Source organism: Chelon labrosus (assembly GCF_963514085.1).
Source record: "Chelon labrosus genome assembly, chromosome: 16".
Classification (NCBI taxonomy): Eukaryota; Metazoa; Chordata; class Actinopteri; order Mugiliformes; family Mugilidae; genus Chelon; species Chelon labrosus.
Window position 1 is genome coordinate 10,023,216 of NC_140349.1, and position 20,874 is coordinate 10,044,089.

Genomic DNA, 20,874 nt, shown 5'->3' on the forward strand with positions numbered 1-20,874 from the left:
ACCTAACTCACCCACTGAGCAATTTCGAAAAATGATAAAATAGTGGGCTTAGGGGGAGCGGGGGCTGGGGTGTGAGACAGTAGTTCTCAGCATCAGCCCTTTACATCTGTCTCATATATTGCATTTTAATACAACCAGACTCCCAGGAAAAGCTGCTCATACTGTTGTTGCCTGACACTGAACGCGGCCTGTTGCACGGATTGTTCTGATCCTGGGCTGTATGACGCACTTATCCATATACACCGATCAGCCACAACATTAAAACCAATGACAGGAGAAGTAAATAACACTGTCCTGAATGAACAATTCTCCAACCTGCCTATGATACCTCTTATATTCTCAAACTGTCATGTAGCATCATCAGCTACATCAGCTATATCTTGTATTTGGATCATCCTCAGATTCCACGCTTTAGTCAGATGTATGCATCTGTGACAAACGTATGTTCATCTCGTTCCTCCTATTGTCTCTCTTTTCTGTCTCTACCCGGCCGGCCTTAGGCAGATGGGTCCCTCCATATGAGCTGGGCTCTGCTCAAGGTTTCTTCCCGTGAGAAGCCTTCATGCTTGTTCTGAGGGTTTCAGACTGGATTTTGTAAAGCATCTTGAGACAATTTGTATTGTTATTGACTCTATGTAATAAAATGTAATTGAACTGTATTGAACCATCTTGTGACAGTTCAGTGTTCTGCTGGGAAACTTTTGGACCTGGCATTCATTCGTGTGGATGTTACTTACACATGTAGCACCCACCTAGACCAGACCAGACACCCCCACCCCATAGCAATGACACTCCTTGATGGCAGCAGCCATCCCCAGGCACACACACAAAAACAGTTCAGGAACAACTAAAAAACAAAACAAAAACAAACATGAGGAACAGCACAAGGTGTTGACCTGGCCTCAAAATACACTAGATCCCAGATTGATCAAGTATCTGTGGGATGATCCCATAGGACCCAAAGGACCCCCACTAACAACATTCTGTTGCCAGACACCACAGGACACCCTCAAAGGCCCATGTCCATTCTCTGATGCGTCTCAACTGGAGGCACAAGGGAGACCTACGCAATATTATTATATTATTATTATCATAATGTTATGCCTGATCGGTGTAAGTGTATTACATACAGTAGATAACGGCCAAAATGTCTGGAGGTTTGAGAGCAGACAGGAGTACGTACGGGCACGGAAACCGAGCAAAGAACTAGTATGAATGGGGTCAGCAGCAAAACATATTTTTACCACAGAAAACAAGATTAATCTAAAACAAATCTATAGTAATATAAGTGTACGCTGTAGTTAGAATATTTTCACAGCTTTAACTTGCAGTTAGACTTTTTCTAAAGAACTTAAGACTCTATATCGATCCATGCTTCTCTCAAAGTCAACATTCTCCACTGGCCGTCATTTTATCTTGCAGAAAACAGGAGTTACGGGTCTTTAAGACTACATGTTAAGCAGAAATCAATTCCAAGTAATTTCCAAGCTGCTGCTCCACGCTGCTGAAAGAGATTTAATCAGCACAGAGTCGTTGGCTACGCGTACTGTATGTTAAATATACAGATACATGTAAACTGATCCCTCAGAGAGTAAATTAGTAGCAGTGTCTTACTCAGTTTTTGTTTCAAGTAGTCTCTATTGTCTTTGCCAATTGTTTTGCATTGTGGCATTGTTATGCAAAACGTGTGGGGCAATGCAAGCGGTTGCTTAAAGACGTCAACGTTTTATTGTTTATTTTAGTTTTTTTTAATCCAATTTTTTAATCCACCAAGACGGCATTATTTTAGGGCTGAATCACCGCCTCATTCTGCACATTGTTTTCACTTCAGACAACAAACTGCACCAGCTCGGCTCAGCAGTATACCCCCCGTACCGGAGCGGTCCCGCTTTGTTCCTTCGGGGGCTGAACGCGGGGCGGCCTTGTTGCGAGAGGCAAACTAATATAATGGCACATTTACATTCGGGATCCAGTTCAAATTCTCCCTGGAGTCACACAAAAGGGCTGTGGTGACTTCACAGAGTCGAGTCATTGTGACCGGGCCAAGAAATAGTCCCCTGCAAAACCACAACATGTCGTGTTTATGCTTTGGTTTTTGGACAGATTAAACAAACATGAGTGAGCTTTAGAGGTGCTGGTGGGTGGATATTGTTGCTTTATGACAAACACAGGCGAGCCGTTTCCATTTCTCCGCTCTTTGTCCTATACGCTCCCTTATAGAGTGGTATTGATCTTCTCATCTAACTCAGAAACATGTGGAATTATACCTTTAATGTTTTCAGCCACCGTCCACATTTAGCCTCGGCACATGAACATGTAATCCTCGTCCATGTGGGTGTACCGTATGCAGACATGTAACCAAGTAAGTATAGTGGTGCATGTATGCGTATATGTATTTGTGCCCCTATATGCATGCATGTGTGTGTGTGACATGATGACCGTCCCGGGGAGTGTGTTGTTGTTGCGCGTGTTGCGTGCTGCTAAAGAGTTTATGTTATTCTGTCCCTCCTCTCTCCCTCGTTTACTGGCTATTCTGGGAAAATCCAAATTACAGTCTTTCAGCGTGTGGTTGGCTTGTGCGGTTCCAAATTTGTACTTTACCTACCCCTCCTGCTCCGTCCCGCTCTCTCTCTGCGCCTTTCTTTACTTCCCCCGTCCTTCTATACGTCCCTTCACTGCAATGACACAAATCCTTCTCTCTTTACTTTGCCATCTCAGTTTTCTCTAATCGAATTCAAATATACTTGTGCAATGAGTTTTGTTTCTCGAATGTGCTTTAATTTAAAGCCCAGCACTGCATGGGAACCACAACTGACTGGATAACATATTGAAGTCATAAGGCGCTCGAGTCGCTCCATTCTCTTCCCGTCCTTCATCTGTTTCCTTCCCACATTCTGTCACCTCGTCTTTTTCCTCCTGTCTTTCCACATTTCTCATTTTCTTGTTGTTTTGTCCCGGTGCCTGTTGCTGTGCGGATGGGAGTCCTAAACACATCCATGTCTCCTCTAAAAACATATCCTCCCTGCGGCTTCACTCTCCACTTTCAGTGCTTCCTGTCTCCCCTTCCTACCCGCCTGTAATTACCCTCATAACCTATGGATGTGCAACAACCCCTTCTCCATTCACAAAATGCTATTTTTAGAGATTTTTTTTTTTCAGATGATGTCTATTTAAGTAAGGATTTTATGTAAATGCTCATTTAGCGGGTCTTACTGTTTACATAATTGCTCAACTCTATTTCTGATACCTGTAAAATCTTTCCCGTCCGTCTGAATGACCCCGCGCTCGCACACGAGAGCCTGTGAGATATCAGACATATAATGGGTTGAGTCACAGGATTAAAATGACAGAAGGGAAATTAAAACTCTGCAGACACTCCACCTATGAGACGGCTCATTGCTTTGGCACCCTGATGTGCCCTCGGTGGCTTTTAGCGGCGCTTTGTAATCAACACTTCAAAAAGTTAACTTTTTATTCCGATGTACCGGCGCTGCTCTGGGCTCCCTCTGATGAGGCTCTGCAAAGCAATATGTTAGTTTTCTACTTGCAGATGTGGCAAACAGTTAAGCTTTAAAAATACCCAAATGAGAGTGTTCAAGCTGGCAAACTGAGTCACAAGCTTTGATTTATTTATTTATGTATTTTTACAGTATCTCGAAGGGGATCTTCATCTTAAGTGTCGAAACAGACCGGCCTCGCTCGCTCTCAGAGGATTTTTCCGCTTCCCCTGTTTTGCACTTTACGTAAGTGTTTATATAGACGGACGTAATTATTAACGCGTGACGCCTCAGTTCAGGCTGTTGCACTTTGACACGGAACATTCTGGATGGACTCAGTGCAGATTATGTCACGATGGCCACCTCTGCTGCAATGCATCACGTCAGAGGGCTTTATCCGAAAATAGTGCACACAATCTGCTTTACACGTTCCCATGGTTAGAGCCTCTAATTTTAGATTATTACGTTTTCCGGCCAGATTGATGAATTTGTTAGAAAATGTCGACGGCTGAAAGGTCTCATTAAATCTTAGGCAAGTCTGCGCTCGGCTCAAGTCTGTTATTTCTGGCCACTCGCTTTTTAGTCAGAGTGAAAGGCGACTGGATTGCCTGCCATCTGAAGTGACCAGCTGCCTCATTCTTTACTTGTCCTTCCACGGCCTGTGGCCCCGGTCCATGTCTTCCTGTGGCACTTGGCTACTGTTTACCCATTTCTGACTGCTTTTCCTGCTTGTGACTTTTCCCTGCGTGTAGCAGGCTAGTAAAAAACGCGTGACCGCGATGAGTGCTCACCATTCACCCCTCTAATCCTGTGGAGGAGAAAGAGGAGAGGCTGCCTCAAGGCCAAGCCCTGCTGGTATGACCGAACACTGTGTGACATTCTCAGCAGCATCCCCTCCGGCTCTGCATGACAGCAACGGCGGTCAATCTTTTTTGTTTTTTTGTTTCTTGCCTCCTCTGCCTCCTCCTTCCCCTCCTGTTTTTCTGGGCAAAAAATGACATGTTTGGGTTCAGTTGCATGGTTACTCACAATAAATAAATAAATCTGCATAATTACGTAAGCTGTGTTTTGCTGAAGTGCAGCCAAGAGTATTGCGAGTCAAGCGCTGATGTTAGCTCTCATTAAGGGTTGTATGGAGCTCTCCTCAAAGTTCAGAAAAAAAAATGCTCATCACAAGCTATTTTTTCTCAGGAGTTTTTTTTTTTCTTTTTTTTTTTTCCACTTTCATGCAGTTACGGAAAAGGATTTAGGCTCATGCGATGCACCCTGCATATGTTCTGGGTTTAACTGCACAGTGTGTGATGTTACAGGCCGGAAACAACCAGAGAGACAAGAGCTTCTGTTCACCTGATGGCGAAGCTCAGATCAGCAGATGAGGAGCTGCAGCGAGGAGCGAGACAATCCTTTCATTTTTTTTTCATTCGCCTTAAAATGCTCATCTGCAGTCCTGTTATTCTTTTGTTCTTTTTTAAAAAAGTTTTTTTATTCCACATCTAACTGCTCACCCTTGCAGAACTCCCTCTCCCATCACAGCTCTTTCTTTTCTGCCTTTAACCCTCTTCTGCTGCTCGCTGAATTTCTTCTTCCCATCTCCTTTGCCTTTCCACACTTCCATCACTGCCTTTCCCTCCCCTTTCTCCCTCCTTCCCTCCTTCTTCCCCTGCTTTGGTTTTGTGAAAGGGGGCTTTATCAGCAGGCCTGAATGGTCCACTGGAAGCACGGACAATGGGCACATCATCAGAGGGAAGCAGAGCCCATGAAAGAGGAACAAAGACCTTCAGCCCAAGTGGGCCCCTCTTAGCACCTCAGCAACAGCCTCCACTGGCCATGCAGACTGTATGTGTGTGTGTGAGTGTTTGCCTGCATAAGATGGCAGGTGCGGCCCCTTGGGATTCCTGCATCGTGGATCTGCCCCCTAAAACGGCTTGGCTTTCAGCTATCATTCTTAAACAGGCTGCATTCCCCTGCTGGCACCACACATCCATCGTCATCAAAAGTCTATCGTTCTGTTCTGCATGGCCTCCCGTGCACCTTCACCACTACCCATCACTTTTGTTTTTGCCAGCGTGATATAATCCTCTGCAGTTCACCAAAGGAAGGGTTATTGGGTGCACAGTTTCATGTGTTTTTCTGAGACATGACAATACAGGCAGCCGTCATGAATATGCACGCTCACTTACTGTCTTCTCGGGGGAGTTGGAGACTCTTTACGACCAAGCATGTTTGTGCAGGGAAAGCTGTTAGTGTGAGCAGAGCGCAAGACAAGTTCTGCCTGCAGAGCAGGTTTTTCAGACTGGACATGACAGATTTGGCAAAGAGCTCTGCTGCTCTTCCATTTGTTATCCTTGTTGCAAAGGTTAACACCTGCATGCTGTGTGTATTTTGAAATAAACATGCATGAAGTTTTAACGGTTTCACATGTACATATGGGTTCTCTTTACACTCGATGCCGTTACTAATCTCTAAGCCACTCTGTTAAGCACCAGCATGCTTTCATCTAAATGCCAATGTCACTGCAAAAATAAAGGTACTTCCAATTATGGTTTCTTCACCAGTTGTTGTGGAGATTGATCTGTATGATGTTTTCTTTTGTGAAACTATTATTTCAAATGTCAAAAAATGTACTTCTTGTGAAAATGCAATGTTCTTTTGGACCTGGCATTCATGTGGATGTTACTTAGACATGTAGCACCCACCTAGACCAGACTAGGCACCCCCACCCCATAGCATGACACTCCTTGATGGCAGTAGCCATCCCCAGCAGGATGCAGCCTGACACAGGCACACACACAACAACGGTTTAGGAACAACTCAAAAGAAACATGAAGAACAGCACAAGGTGTTGACCTGGCCTCCAAATTCACTAGATCCCAAACTGATCAAGTATCTGTGGGATCCTCCCCTCAACCCATAGGACCCAAAGGACTCCACTAACAGCATCCTGTTGCCAGACACCACAAGACACCCTCAGAAGATCCATGTCCATTCTCTGATGAGTCACAACTCTTTTGGAGGCACAAGGGAGACCTACACAATATTAGGATTTTCTTCTTCACGTCATAATGACTAATCTGTGTATCATTAATCGGTGTAAACGTATCGGTGCGTCATTAATTTCTGAATGGCTTTCTTTCAGCTCTCTCATATGATTTCATTCTCTGCACGACTGATATGACTGAAAGCAGGTATTCAGCATGTCATGTCTATGAACGCTGAAGGTACACTACAGGCCTGTATGTGTTTCTCTCAGCTCTACACTAGAGGAATTTTAGTGTGACTGTATCTAATTACTACAGTTGCCACTGCCACTGCAGAAAGATTATTTTTTTCCGGTCGGCTGATATTGTGCAATCGCATTTGATAATTATGGGGAGTTAGGTTCATATTTACGAGTTGACCTCAATTGACTGAGCTGTATTCATACATTGCAACACTCATTAATTTCCATTATGCAGGCAAAGCCCTCTAATGACCTAGTGTGAATTATACATTTTATCCAGAGTTTGCCGGCAAAGTCAATCTCAACCTTAGATATGTTGTTCACTGTATTTGTGCGTGTCTGTGAATTTACACCACACGTATTAATTTGTCTCTTCCAACATGTCCGCCTCAGCCCGGCAGTTGTGGTGCAGATCTCTGGGCGCCGACCCGGACCAGAGGTCTGTCTATTTCTGCAAACAGACGGGACACAGGCAGCATATTATGCCGCCCACAGAACAGCACACATGCAATCGACCTTTGACCCAGGGCCATTTCAAATCATTATCTCCTAGCTTAAGAGCAGGGGCTAATCTTTGTTTACTACACAACTGGCACAGCAGCGGGACTGTGCGTCCGTCTGTCTGTCCCGGACCTCTTGGTGGCTTGGCTGATACATACTGATATGGATCTGAGATCATGTGGCTTCATTTGGATTTCCACCCATGGGCCAGTGAGGCATTAGCAGATATATAGTAAGCTATGTTCATCTCAGACCATATGAGGGGCTCAGCCCTGTCTGCTGCACTAAATGATCCCCTTGCCATTGACAAATTTCACTGGTTCTTTGAAAAATCGTATTAGTGACGGTTTAATCCGTGTCCATGTTGGCCACTGGGATGGTGAGCATTATGAAGCTTTGATAGGTCTGCCTTGGTGGTGGTCTGCTGTTAATGGACTAGTGAGACACGAGCAGCGGGTTTGCATAGTAAATGCCTCCTCATATTGGCACTGGCACAGTGAAATTATTTAATGTGCTCATGAAATAGTGGTACTAGATGTAGTGGCAACTTGCCAGTCATGGGACACTGCTAATATGCAACCCTGCGTCTACATATGTTATAGTTTACATACATTATAGCTGTCTGAATCAAGCAGCGGCAATGTTTTTTGACTGAATTGCAATGAAACGGTCGAAGATGTGGAGAAAAATCTAGGATTTGGTTATGGTTACTATAAGATTGCAGATAAATTTTAGATTGCAGACTGTTTCTGTATTTAACTGGGCCATGATTTTCTTACTTTACCCTAACTAAGTGAAATGTCAAAACATACTCCTAAAACGTCAGCACAAGCACATAATTTATTGTAAGACTGGAAGTTCTGGTGGAGGAAGATTATTTCTGACATGCAGAAGTTGCCCCTTCCAATTTTGTGTCTTATACAGTTTGGGCTTGTACAAAAACATGCCTAAAACTTAACTGAAGTTGAGCCCTTTGTTTAAATCTCTCCAGACACCGAACGACACCACTTTCATGCAACACAGAAGGGTCGAATTGCCCGATGTTAAAAATGTTTATTTAGGGATCTACTTTTTGGAAATAAAATCTCGGTGTAGTCTGACAGCTAGAAAAACACATCCAGTACAAGCCGTCAGATCGCAGCTATCGGAAAATTTCCGCTGATGAAATTCTGAATGCCAAGGCAGTGAACCATTCAAATGAGTAAGTGACTCTTTCTTAAACACAATAAACATCTGTTAGTCAGGGGGCGGGGGCAAAAAGATGACAAACTCACCTGAAAAACAGGTGATGTGTGTCTACAGTGCACGCAGGGATGTTTGTTACATTAAGCTTCAGTTTACCACCGCTATCTGTACATCTGGTAATGTGATGAAGGGAGAAAGTTAATAGCTTGGCTGGAATATCTAGTGAAAGTTGGGGGTTATTTTTGTTCTTTTCCTCTGAGATGTGTATCTAACTGAGCAGGGATTGTGTAACAGTTCTGCCAGGACAGGTGAACCATGTAACCATGTTCTGACTTGTTTTCATTCTGTGAATAAGTACTGCCTTGAGCGTGCATCCACACACACACACACACACACACACACTTGCACTCAACTCACTCTAACAGGCCCCTACTGACACAAACACGTATTCCGCATCGTGCCTTAACTCATCCTGCATCGGCTTCATTTCCTTTTCTCTAATATCCCTTTAAAAATGTAAAGCACAGCCGAGCGCTACAGATGTGTGCTCGTATTTACTTCCATTCGATCCCCACTCTGCGAAATCAACATTATTTCATAACGTGTCGTGGCGGTTTAAGAAGGCTTACTCCTCGGGCGTGTCCGATCAGAAGGACACAACCTCGGACTTGCCATCATAAGCAAGTTGATTACGGATAAAAGGCCAGATAAGGTCTTTTAATCAGTCTATCTGTCTTCACCGGATTTCCATTAAAAAAAAGCCCTCAGACTCCAGTTAATAGGGTGTAGTTGAGGATAGCAGCATTAGCAGTTCGGGGATAAACCGGGGCTGTGCCTGGAAGTCATCAGACTCTTGCGCCCATTCCGGGACCTCGGTGCCACAGCGGGAGTGACGTTTGTTCTGGGTCATTTATGGGGAAATGAACTAGGATGACAGTCCCTTTTATTTAAATAGCATCGAAATGGATGCTTGAAAACCATTACCATTCTTCATAAAAGTGAAATAAGATACGTTAGGAGTAAAAAATTCAATCCATTAGAGGCGGCTTTAATTAAAATGGCGAACTAGCATTTAGCAGCAATTAATCTTCAAAATTACTTTAGAGATCACAGTTGTTCGGCATAAGTTGTAAAGGATTTAATGGTGTTTTACGACGGCTGCTCGCAGACCGAGTGAAAGTGGAGGGAAAATAAAAGTTTCAAAGTTTTAAAAGTCTTAATTGAGGTGGAAGAAACACACATGAAACACACATGGCAGCAAACAAACTTCTTCCATAATCAAATTTTCTGTTTTGATGAAAGTGTCACAAAGTCAGTCTTAAAAAGAGATAACAAAAAATTTCAGTGAGCAAACCTTTAATTTGAGTCTTTAAAGGATGAAAAATACCCCACACAGAAATGCTAACAAGTGGTGCAAATGAAGAAAATCTGATTGCTGTATCAAGGCTTTATGAAAAGTACTGAGTGACAAAAATTGGCATCCAATTAAACCCAAACGCAATGACACGAAAACATGCTCTCTGACAATCTGCCAGTAAACAGAAAACCAGACAAAGTAGCTGGTGAACACAGCGGAGCATCTATCTATTTAAGAACGAGCTGGTGGCGACCAAAAACAAAGCAAAGCCTTCAAATTAAAGAGGCATGCCTTGGAAAGCACCAGCGAAGGGCTTTTGTGGACCCACAGTGTGTAAACTGTGTAAAATGTGGTAAATCTGAGCTCGGGTTTGCCGTGACACGGGGCCCTCTGGAGCAGATAGGTTCAAGCTTCTTATTTGTTAACTCAAAGTCGTAAATGTTGGGCGGCCACAGGAAGACAAGCCTTCTCTACTAGCGCCCTCGAAACTTCCAACTCGCTCAAAGCTTGTGGCACAACGAGGACGACAAAGACATACAGAGCGCAGTGTACCAGCAATGCATCACCTCGACCCCTCTTGACCACTCACACGTGGTCGTTGTAGCAGGAGCGAAGAATGTACGGATTAAAAGAGATTACATCTGTGGCGCCACTGCCTTGTTTTTTTTTCGTCTCATTCTTACACCGTCTATTGTAAGTTTGATGTATGTTACAAGTGATAAATGAATCCAGTAATCCTTTTATGCAAACCTTAACGAATCTGAACAAGCAACTGTTTGCTAACACATACTCCATATCAACTTTATAAGGTCATAATATGTCACCATGGGTTTATACTTCAGTAGCTTGGCAAGAATATTATTATTGTAGTTTAGCTTCAGCGGCAAACACACACGCATGCATTTTACACGATCAAACGTCGTTTACTAGCAGTTTCAAGATGGGCATGAGTGCTCTAAAATATACTGTGCACGCTCAATATATAAAGCATTTAACAGAATCTTGGATAGACTTTCAAAAACCTCACTGTTGTTTGATCCAACACACTAACCCCTTTGATTGTCTTAAGCCTGTGAAAAAATGTTGGAGTGGATCCATTTTTTCTGAAGCGTATATCAGCAGGATATCTATTAAGGAGTCGGTTTGAGGAGGGGGGGGGGTGATTAATGTCCACGCTGATTTTATTGGCTGATACTTTAAATATGAGCCTCCTGGCGCTCTGCGGACGAGTGTGACCGTACGAAACGTGCCACATGTGCCACAGTATATACATGCCGTGTGTAAAGTGAAAGTCGTTCCCTACTTCAGGCCGAGCCTCCCTCAGTGTTTACTCAAACTCTAAGATATAAAGGCGGGGGTTTGATTAGGCACAGGTGTGGCTTGTTAAAGGCTGGCCCTCTGCTGGCTTCCAACCAGCAGTCATGCTGCGTTCATGTCACATTGGGTTTACCGTAAATGTAAGCTGCCAGCTGGGGTACATTTTTAAGTAGGGCATGCAAGAGTCTGCAAAAACTAGTTATATATATAGAGAGATGTTGCTAGTCCAAAGTAAGAAAACTAGTTTTACAGAAAGCAAAATGCTCTTTATGACAGATGAACAAAAATAACTTTTGCAACACTTTCAAGATCTAGCAACAGCATGTCACTCTGTTCTTTCACTTCATTTGAATTCTCCACCAGCCTGTGTTAACATCTCATCTATCATCGTGTCTTGTGTTAACGCTTCGGAGCACGCTGGTGTAATGTGGCGCTCACGAGTCTTATGTGCTGCGAACGGGCATTTGGCTTCAAAGGATTATTTAGGCTGCACAATAGGAAAGAGCTGTTTTCCTGCTGAAACCAATACACAGATCAGTTTGCGGAACGCGAAGGAAACACTGACAGCCTGTAAACACAGTTTGTTTTAGTTGTTTTGCGAATTCATAAATGTTTTCGTGAAATTGTGCTCTGCGTGGCTGTCTTTCATTTGGGATATTTTTTAAGTGAAACAACGCGTCCATCTGAGTTTGGATCAAAGTTTGCAAAGCCGGAGAGATACGGGGAAACTGAAAGGCATTCGCGAAATTACCTCGTCAATATGACATTTGAGGAACGGCTGCCTAAGGGAAGTGAGTCAGGATACCTTGTGACATCTGAAGCAGCCATTCGAAGTGAGTGGACCTGACACATGCTCATGCAACGTACAAAGCATTGTTAGGAAGCCTAGCAGGTTTTGACTCTCAATCAAAATATCTAAATTTCTTCGTGGTCTAAATCATCTGAAGGCATGGTGACCGGAAAAATGAATTCTCTCAGGAGAAAACTCTTGTCATAACATCAGCTTGATGCAACATGATGCACTTAGACGTTCTAGCAGCATGTGGACATTCTATTAGTTCCAAATACCTGAAAAGCTAATGATGTTTTCACTGACCGTATCTGTGTTTTGAATTTAACACTGAATTGTACATGTTAGCATGCTAGCATGTTAAAATAATATGTTTATACCTGCTACACTCCATCCCAGTATCATCTAATGGTGTATGAATGCCAAGTTATACGTGTGTCATCACTACACATGTTTCTGTTTTTTCATGGTGTGAAGACTCACTGACTGACTGCCAATCACAGTCATAATCCTTAGCGCTAACAATCTAAGTGCTGCGAGAGAAGCTAAAAATACTTTGCATAACCTGTGAAATGTGCCTGAGGTATCATAGCGTTCCTACACAATTAAAGGATATTGCATTGGCAAGTTAGTATCTTCATTTTTGGACTTTTAGCTCATAGCACCTTATTTAAAGGTGCCTTCAAAGGGGTCGCGTTTACCGCATCGACGAGAAAAGTCCATGTGAGGGCCCTTTCGTTTAGTACTCGGGCCGCTTGTCCTGTGTGGGGGGGGGGGGGGGGGCTGGAGCCTATCCCAGCTGTCATCGGGTGAGAGGCGGCTACAGCCAGTTTAGAATCAACCTAACCAGCATGTCTTTGGACAGTGGGAGGAAGCCGGAGTATCCGGAGAGAACCCACACAGACACGCAGGGAGAGCATGCAAACTCCACACAGAAAGAACCCTGAACCCTCTTGCTGTGAGGCATCAGTGCTAACCACTACGCCACTGTGTCGCCCTACTCGGGATGTTGTGAGTGAAAATTTTCCTGAAAGGTCAGACTACATAAGATGTAACGTGTGCTGCTGATGAAATGGACAGAAGTGGACGATAATGCCTGAGGCGAACGCTGATATTTCCAACGGCCTCATCCTTTCATCATCCCTTTGCATTTTCTAAATGAAGGTACCTGGTTTGCTAAATTGTAGATTTTGGACACCAACAGTTGCCTAGCTGTGGATTTCTATCAATGCACAGCTGACATCACCACTTGAATGCCATCCGTTTTGTGTACACGACTTCCCAGATCCTAGCCTTGAGCTCACAAAGCCCATTGAAAGGCAGCATGAAAACACCCTCACGTATCAGCATTTCTTTTAATAGTAGGCTCATCTTGTAATTAACTGATCTAAAATTGCGTCTGTATAGACAGTAAACATTCTGGCCATCTGAAATGCAAATTTAGTTTGTCTTCTTTGAGTCAATGAGCTCGATAATCTGTCATTTGATGGCAAAGTGATGTTGGCTCTGCTGTTTCTGAAAGAGTCACGAGCCAAAGAAGATTTTTAAAAAAGTCCCTGGTGGTAAATTATATCTTCTTAAGGATGGATTTCTAGATTCTTTGACAAACCAGACAGGACTTAATCCTTTCACAGCTTTGTCTACATTTTAAGCAGTATTATCTATTTCCTTTGATACTTGTCAGTCTGCAACATCCTGGATCCGGGCAGAAATACACTGTCACAACATATTTTTTTGGAGACGAGCATTAGCTATTCCTGGGCTGAGGTTTTGACCAGATGCCCAAAGTCTCGGCACATGTACGTATCCGCACGAGGTCTATGGCTGTTTGTGTGAGCGGGTCCCCAGCTGTTGAGTGCAGCGCAGATGTGACGACCAGAAATGAGGGATTACGGCTAAATCTGGAGGGAGAGAGGCAGAGGAGGAGGGTGATTAGGGAAGAGTGCGGAGACCGGAGGGAGGAAGGTACGACTGCCTAACATGAAAATAAGGGTTGAGAAGGGTAAGAGGAAATGCAACGTGATTATGGAAAGATTAGCCATAAATAACGGGAGGCCGCAGGCAAGGCATGGAGTTAGATGGAGAAGAAAAAAATGTGGGGAATCTTTTGTTTGTTTTTTTCCAACTGATTACGAATGCATTGATTTATGTGATGCATTTTGTGTAATGTGAAAAGAGGGCTGTGTTAATGCATACGAGAAGAACTTAAATTCTACATCCATTAATTCACTTGCAACATGGGCGACATCCTGGATGTTTTTCTGCACAGAATTTCTGCAAAAGAACATTTAGTTAAAATGTATTTTCTATAATTTATAAGACACTTTATCCTCCTAAATGGAAAAACAGACACTTCACATTACAAAAAAAAAAAAAAGCTGTCAGTGATGTGCTTATGAATATAATCCAGATAGAAGATCTCAACTACGGCAACAAATTGGTTCTTTTACAGCCTCGCAACTGTTTCTCCACTTCTTCTAGCCCGGGGTCGCAGTCGAATCCTGCCCTCTTTAATATTCAAAACATTTTCACACACACGCTGTTGCGGCGAGCACTGGAGGCTGCCGTCGCTGCAGACGGCAAATGTGGCCTGTTTGATATTCTGCGATAACTTTCCTCCACTTGTCAACACATTAGTCAACTGATCTGGAGAGGATTGGCAAGAGCCCAAATTAATGTGCGCAAAAGCGGAGCCCTCTAGGAAGCTTAATGCCGGTCTAATTAAGATGCACATTCACATTTTCTGACTCGTCTAACAACATGTCCAGGAAATTCTAAAAATCCTAAATTAGCGGGCTGTCACTGTAAAATAGCAAGTTTTCATTTAATTTAGGCCCATTATAGCTGTTCAGTACGTGTAGTTTGTGCATGGTGTCGGGGACGTCGTTCTTGCCTTCAGGTTTCACATTTAAATCTTAACATGAGTCTCGTTTGCGACTCTGGGGGCCAGTCATCAGCTCAAAAGGGACTAATAATGAGATTGCATGTCAAACCCGCAGCTCCTGCTCACCCTGAGTGCTGCATGTATCAGACCAGCAGCTGTGAAACGTAATAAAATGAACACTGACATGTCACAGTGGTTAACTGCCTCCATGGTTTGCTGTTACGTCACCTGCCACATCTCCCTTTCCCAGCATGTCTGTTGCCAGAGCTGGCATCACATTTCCAGGGGGTTTCAGTGAAGTCATCTTTGAATCCCAAAAACGTCTCCTCACCTCTTCCTCAGCGCAGATATCCACCTGGGTCAATTTCCTTCTCTGGAGGAGGAGAGTTGACTCACGGTGACCTGAGGCTGGAGGAGCATCAAGTCAAATCCACAGTCCTGAGAAGATTTGAAGAGGTCACATTAGGATACGTCCAAACCAGAGAACATTCATTTGATGGATCCTCTGTGATAAGGTGAGCAGGTACATACTTCAGATATGGAACTGAGATTAATAATGTTCACTCAGTGTCATATTACAAGGAGGACTTTTGCTTTACTCAAGTCAGGTGGATCTGAGAATCAATACACCGATCTGGCATAACTCCAAAACAGCTGTAGCTGATCAGAGAATGGACATGGGCCTTCTGAGGGTGTCCTGTGGTGTCTGGCAACAGGATGTTGTTAGTGGGGGTCTTTGGGTCCTATGGGTTGAGGGGAGGGGCCTCTGTGGATCAGGATCAGGCTTGTTCTAGTGCATCCCACAGATACTTGATCAGTTTGGGATTTAGTGACTTTGGAGGCCAGGTCAACACCTTGTGCTGTTCTTCATATTTTTGAAAACATGCTATGGTGTGGGGGTGCCTGGTCTTGTCTAGGTGGGTGCTACATGTCTAAGTAACATCCACACGAATGCCAGGTCCAAAAGTTTCCCAGCAGAACATTGTATTGTCACAAGATGGTCAATGTTATTCACTTCTCCTGTCAGTGGTTTTAATGTTTTGGCTGACTGGTGTACAGGCAAATCCAACAATGTTTCAGGAAATTAGGTTAATTAATTCCAGGGGTGAAATTTAACCGCGCACTAAGTGCTTTACACTCAGCTTTCTTGCTCAGGGTCAGATGAGAAGACTGATACTATCACTCTGTCTGAATGCTATACTGTGAAGCGACAGAAAGCAGCCATTTAGCCACTTAGCTAAACATGACTTTTTCTTTTTTTTTTTTCTCTCAGGAGATAATGAGCCAGAAAACGTTTTGTCTGAGTGCAGTGACTTCCTGGGGTTTCGGTAAAAGGGCAACTTGTCACTTTTGTATGAATTATATAAACAAGATAAAATGCGTTAATTAGTGAGACTTGGAGGTGCTGGAGGGTGGCCTTGCTATGCGCAGCTGTCTCGCGAAAGAAAATAATAATAATGACGATAATATAAAAATCTTCATGTAGAACTATTGGTCCAAAATACAAATTAAAGGGATATGAAGTTTATACTGTCATATACTGTTGAATATTTCTGCAATGTGCCTTCAGATGTCCTAAGAGGGGACCGAACATCGTGCTCCCAGACACCAAAAAATATAATTTCCATACACGCCATTATAAGATGAACTAATGACGTTTTAAAGCCTCTTCTGCAATAACTAGTAGGAAAACTGAACATTTTATTGAAGAGTAAACAGCTTACATTAAGTAAGAAATGTCCTGGAATCTGCCTTTTAATCAACCGGACTTTTCTACTATTTCAAATTCTCAGAAGAAGTTCTGAGTGAAACCGTAACATCTGAACTGTAAAAAGAACATTCTGTCTGTGCCAACCTGCCCCCAATACGCACAGATTACAGCAAGAATAAACAGAAATAGCTGACATTGTAATACAGTCGTCGTCCCTGAACCAGTATAATCTTTCTGGGCTGAGAAAAATTGTTTGTACAGTAGGTCAGCTTATCCATTCAGCGGTTGCGTAATATGCAATATTATAAGCAGCTATTTTTATTTTGCGCTGCGTAGCCTTTGATGGTCCTATTAAAGCTGGGTTTATGTTTCTTAACTGATTCAACATGTTGTTGTTAATAGTGCATGGCCCCAAGCAGCCTCACTGGCATCATTAAATATGAATCAAAACATGGTCTACCATGATGGCACATTTAACTTCTGAATGAGTTGCTAGATATCAGATTTTAGACTTACTGACATCCATAACCTATCATTTAAACTTGCTGGAATTAGAAACCCAAATCTAATCAGGGCATAGATCATAAAATATATAAACCACCTCAGGGTGCTCATGGCTGCTTTTCAGCAGAGTTCAGTATTCATGTCCTTGGCAGACATACTTCAAATAAATCTGATTTGGTGACATCTATGGGCGGAAAGTTGTTTAGCTGGCTGCACACAGATTTCAGTGAAATACTCCACACGGTGTCTGTCTGCTGTGCGCCAACGTCGTACCTGTGAGAGATGTTTAAATGTATGTGTCTTAACATTATTTTCTTGAAAGTACATGAAACTGATAGCAGACTTGTTACATGCACCTCTTTCACCTAAAAGAGCTGTCGAAAACAATCAAGAAATCTGTTTAAAAAAATCGTAAACAGGGTTACAAAGAAGAAATGTGTCAAGCCGTTTACCGTGGACATGCAATATGCTTGAGATGTGCACAAATACATGCAGGGAATGGTGTAAGGAAACAGGAAAAGGTTTGGTTTTGCAGCTACAGACTATGGCCAGTCATTTACTCAGTTCATCAGATTCTCAAAAAGTCAGTTTAGATAACCTTCGTTATGAACAGCAATCCAGCTCGAAACCCTCAAACTGTGCATGTGTCACGAGATAAGCTAGCGCAAGTAAGCTAGCATCTGTTGTTTTCCTTGTAGAACAAAACACAGTAAAACTGGTTTAATTACAAAGACTTAATGAGGCTGCAGCACACCGTTAATTCAACTAAAATGATTTAGTTAATCCAATTTATGCAGTGAAGGTTGCGAGTCAGTCCCAGCAATCAGAGGTAGTAGCAACGCTTTAATCACCACTGTGTTACGACGAAGCATGTGTACGGCCTGTGTAGTGAAGCGTGGAGTGACATGGAGTGTTTGCTGTCAGCCTCTGTCCTCAGAAGTCAGAGTCCTGTATTAATGTTGACTTTGTCATGTGATGGCTGAAGTACGTGAAGCCCATTATCAATTTAGTATTTTAAATTAGTGCAAAAGGGAGCGAGCCCTGAGCTGCATTGATTAAAGCAGGGGTGTCAAACTCGCCGCCCACCAGAGGGTCTAATCTAGCCTGCAGCATTAATTTGCAAATTGTGAAAGTAACATAGAAGACAATTTTTCAGTAAAACTAACTGCTAATCCTTTGATACTCTTTTAGTAAACATAGTGACAGAACACAACACCCAGAACTACTGTTTCACTTATTGTTTCTTATGAATTTTGAGGTTGTTCATAAAAGGATATCCTGGTATTGTCATCTTGGAATATGCCCGTGCCATCAGGGAAGAAAAAAATTCATTGATGGAATAACCTGGTCATTCAGTATATTCAGGTAGTCAGCTGATCTCATTCTTTGGACACATAATGTTGCTGAACCTAGACCTGAGCAACTGCAGCAACCCCAGATCTAGCACTGCCCCCACAGGCTTGTACAGTAGGCACTAGGCATGATGGGTGCATCACTTCACCTGCCTCTTTTCTTACCCTGATGCCCCCATCACTCGGGTAAATCTGGACCCATCAGACCACATGACCTTCTTCCATTGCTCCAGAGTCCAATCTTTATGCTCCCTAGCAAATTGAAGCCTTTTTTTTTTCCGGTTAGCTTCACTGATTAGTGGTTTTCTTAAGGCTACACAGCTGTTCAGTCCCAATCCCTTGAGTTCCCCTCACATTGTACGTCTGGAAATGCTCTTACTTTCACTATTAAACATAGCCCTGAGTTCTACTGTTGTTTTTCTTTCGCCGATCACGATCAATCAGGATTTGTTTCCGACCGCATGGTTCCCCACTATCCTTCCAGTTTTTAATAATGCGTTGGACAGTTCTTAACCCAATTTTAGTAGTTTCTTCAATCTCCTCAATGATTTGACCCTTCTCAAACAGACTAACATCTTTTCCACAGCCACAGGATGTGTCTTTCGACATGGTTGTTTAAGAAATGAGAAGCTACTCATTGCATTAGTTGGGGTTAAATAACTTGTTGCCACCTGAAAGATAATCACCCATGCAGTAATTATCCAATAGGAGGCTAGTACCTATTTGCTTAGTTAAATCCAGGTGGAGACATTTTTTGTTTTTTGGCCAGGCAGTGTGAGACAGGGGAAAGATTACAGAGAACAGGGAGATCTTTATGAGAGGAGCTGGACGGAGAAGAAACCAGGTCAGTTTATTGTTACCAAAGATTACCTGCTCAAGTGACCCATGCCAAGAGGAAGGGAGTTTTTAGAGGACATCGGGGAGGTTAGTGAGAGCACATCAGTCAAAGGAAAGCCCAAAATATCCCAAAGAGCCAAAGCTCCATCCATCCTCTGTGAGGCAAAAGGAGAGCATTCATTGTGACTGCCACAGCTTCTAGAAGAGGTTCTTCTTTGACTAACAGGAAAAAAAAAGCGAACAATTCTGGCAACGGCCTGTCTATAATTTAACTGTTAAGTAACAATCAAAACGCTAGCGCTGCATACCACCAAAATAATTCATGCCATCAGTCTTGCAGATCAAGCCGGGGCCAAACGCGAATAAAAAAAAAAAACAAGATAACAACCCCAAGCATCCTAGCAAAACAACCAGGGAGTGCCTGGAGGAAAAATGGAAGATCAGTGTTTTGAGCGGGCCAACTAGAAACCAATCGAAATGCTGTGGCTGAACCCGAAGCGGATAGTTCATGCCAGACATCCCTCCGACTTCATTAAACCGGCTGAGTCCTGCGATGAGGAGTGGGCAAGCTGTCTCTCACCCCCAAAGCAGAAGCAAGAGACAGCTTGCTAAGTAGACATTTAATTGACGTAACTGTTGCTAAAGAAGATGGCACAAGCTATCGACTGGAGGGCTTGACATATTTTTACACTCAAAATAGACTTACTCGCTGTTAAACAAAGGATGAGACAGCAGTTTGTTGGTGTCCATTGATTTGAATGTCTGAAATGTTTAAAAAAGGCAATTCAGGATATGTGTTTATGCGGTAGAGAAGCAGCATTCGCCAAATTTATTTCCTCGCGTCGCAACACAAATCATTTTTTTACGACTCTCGTTCTCGAAATAGGAGTTTCCACGCAGCACTTGAACGTCGCAGTATTCTCAGCCAGTGTCTCATTGATGTCCTGAGTTATAACAAGTTCTCTGAGGAGGAGGCATCTGTTTCATTGTTCAGGCCAGACGGCGCGCCTTGTCAGGGGAATTTCTCCTCGACAGCACAGACCTGCCCGCGCTGCAGATGGTTTATCTCACAGTAAATGATTCAGAAAACGATAATATGCCTCCAAACGGAGAAGAGGTCGTCTCCTTTTGCTAATGGAATGTCTTCCTTCGTTAGTGTCTGGACAGGGCACTTGTTAGATATCTCTTTCATGGTGGAAATGTGAAGCTCTGAGTCAGCTGCTCGGGGAAAGGGGGGTATTTTTTTTATCCGCTGGCAACACTCCTGAGCCTCTCATTTGAATAGTAAGCAGATCAATTAATGTTTCATTTAGGCAATAGCAAAACATAAGCTTTTCCAGACAGGAGTTTAAGGTGTAAATATGACAGCTAAGTTAATTCCCTTATGTAACTAACCAGAGACATTCCTGCTGCCAAAAAACGAAGAAGGCTAATTTCCAGAAAAAAATATGCTTGAAGTTGTCAGCTCAGACCCCAGAGCAGAAGCTAAAACCACTGTTTCACGGTGTCAAAACACTGAAGTGTTTATGAGCAAGTCCAGACCTATTAAAAGGCAAGGGACTGTAAGCCAAAACCTACCGTAATATTCAGCAATTATCTGTCAGCTTAGCGCACACACGTCAGAAGGAATTAGAAGTCGAAGAGTCAAACAGCTGTGAAACGGGCATTAATAGATGTGATCACTTCGCCGCAACCTGCTCGACGAAGTGTGACTCACAT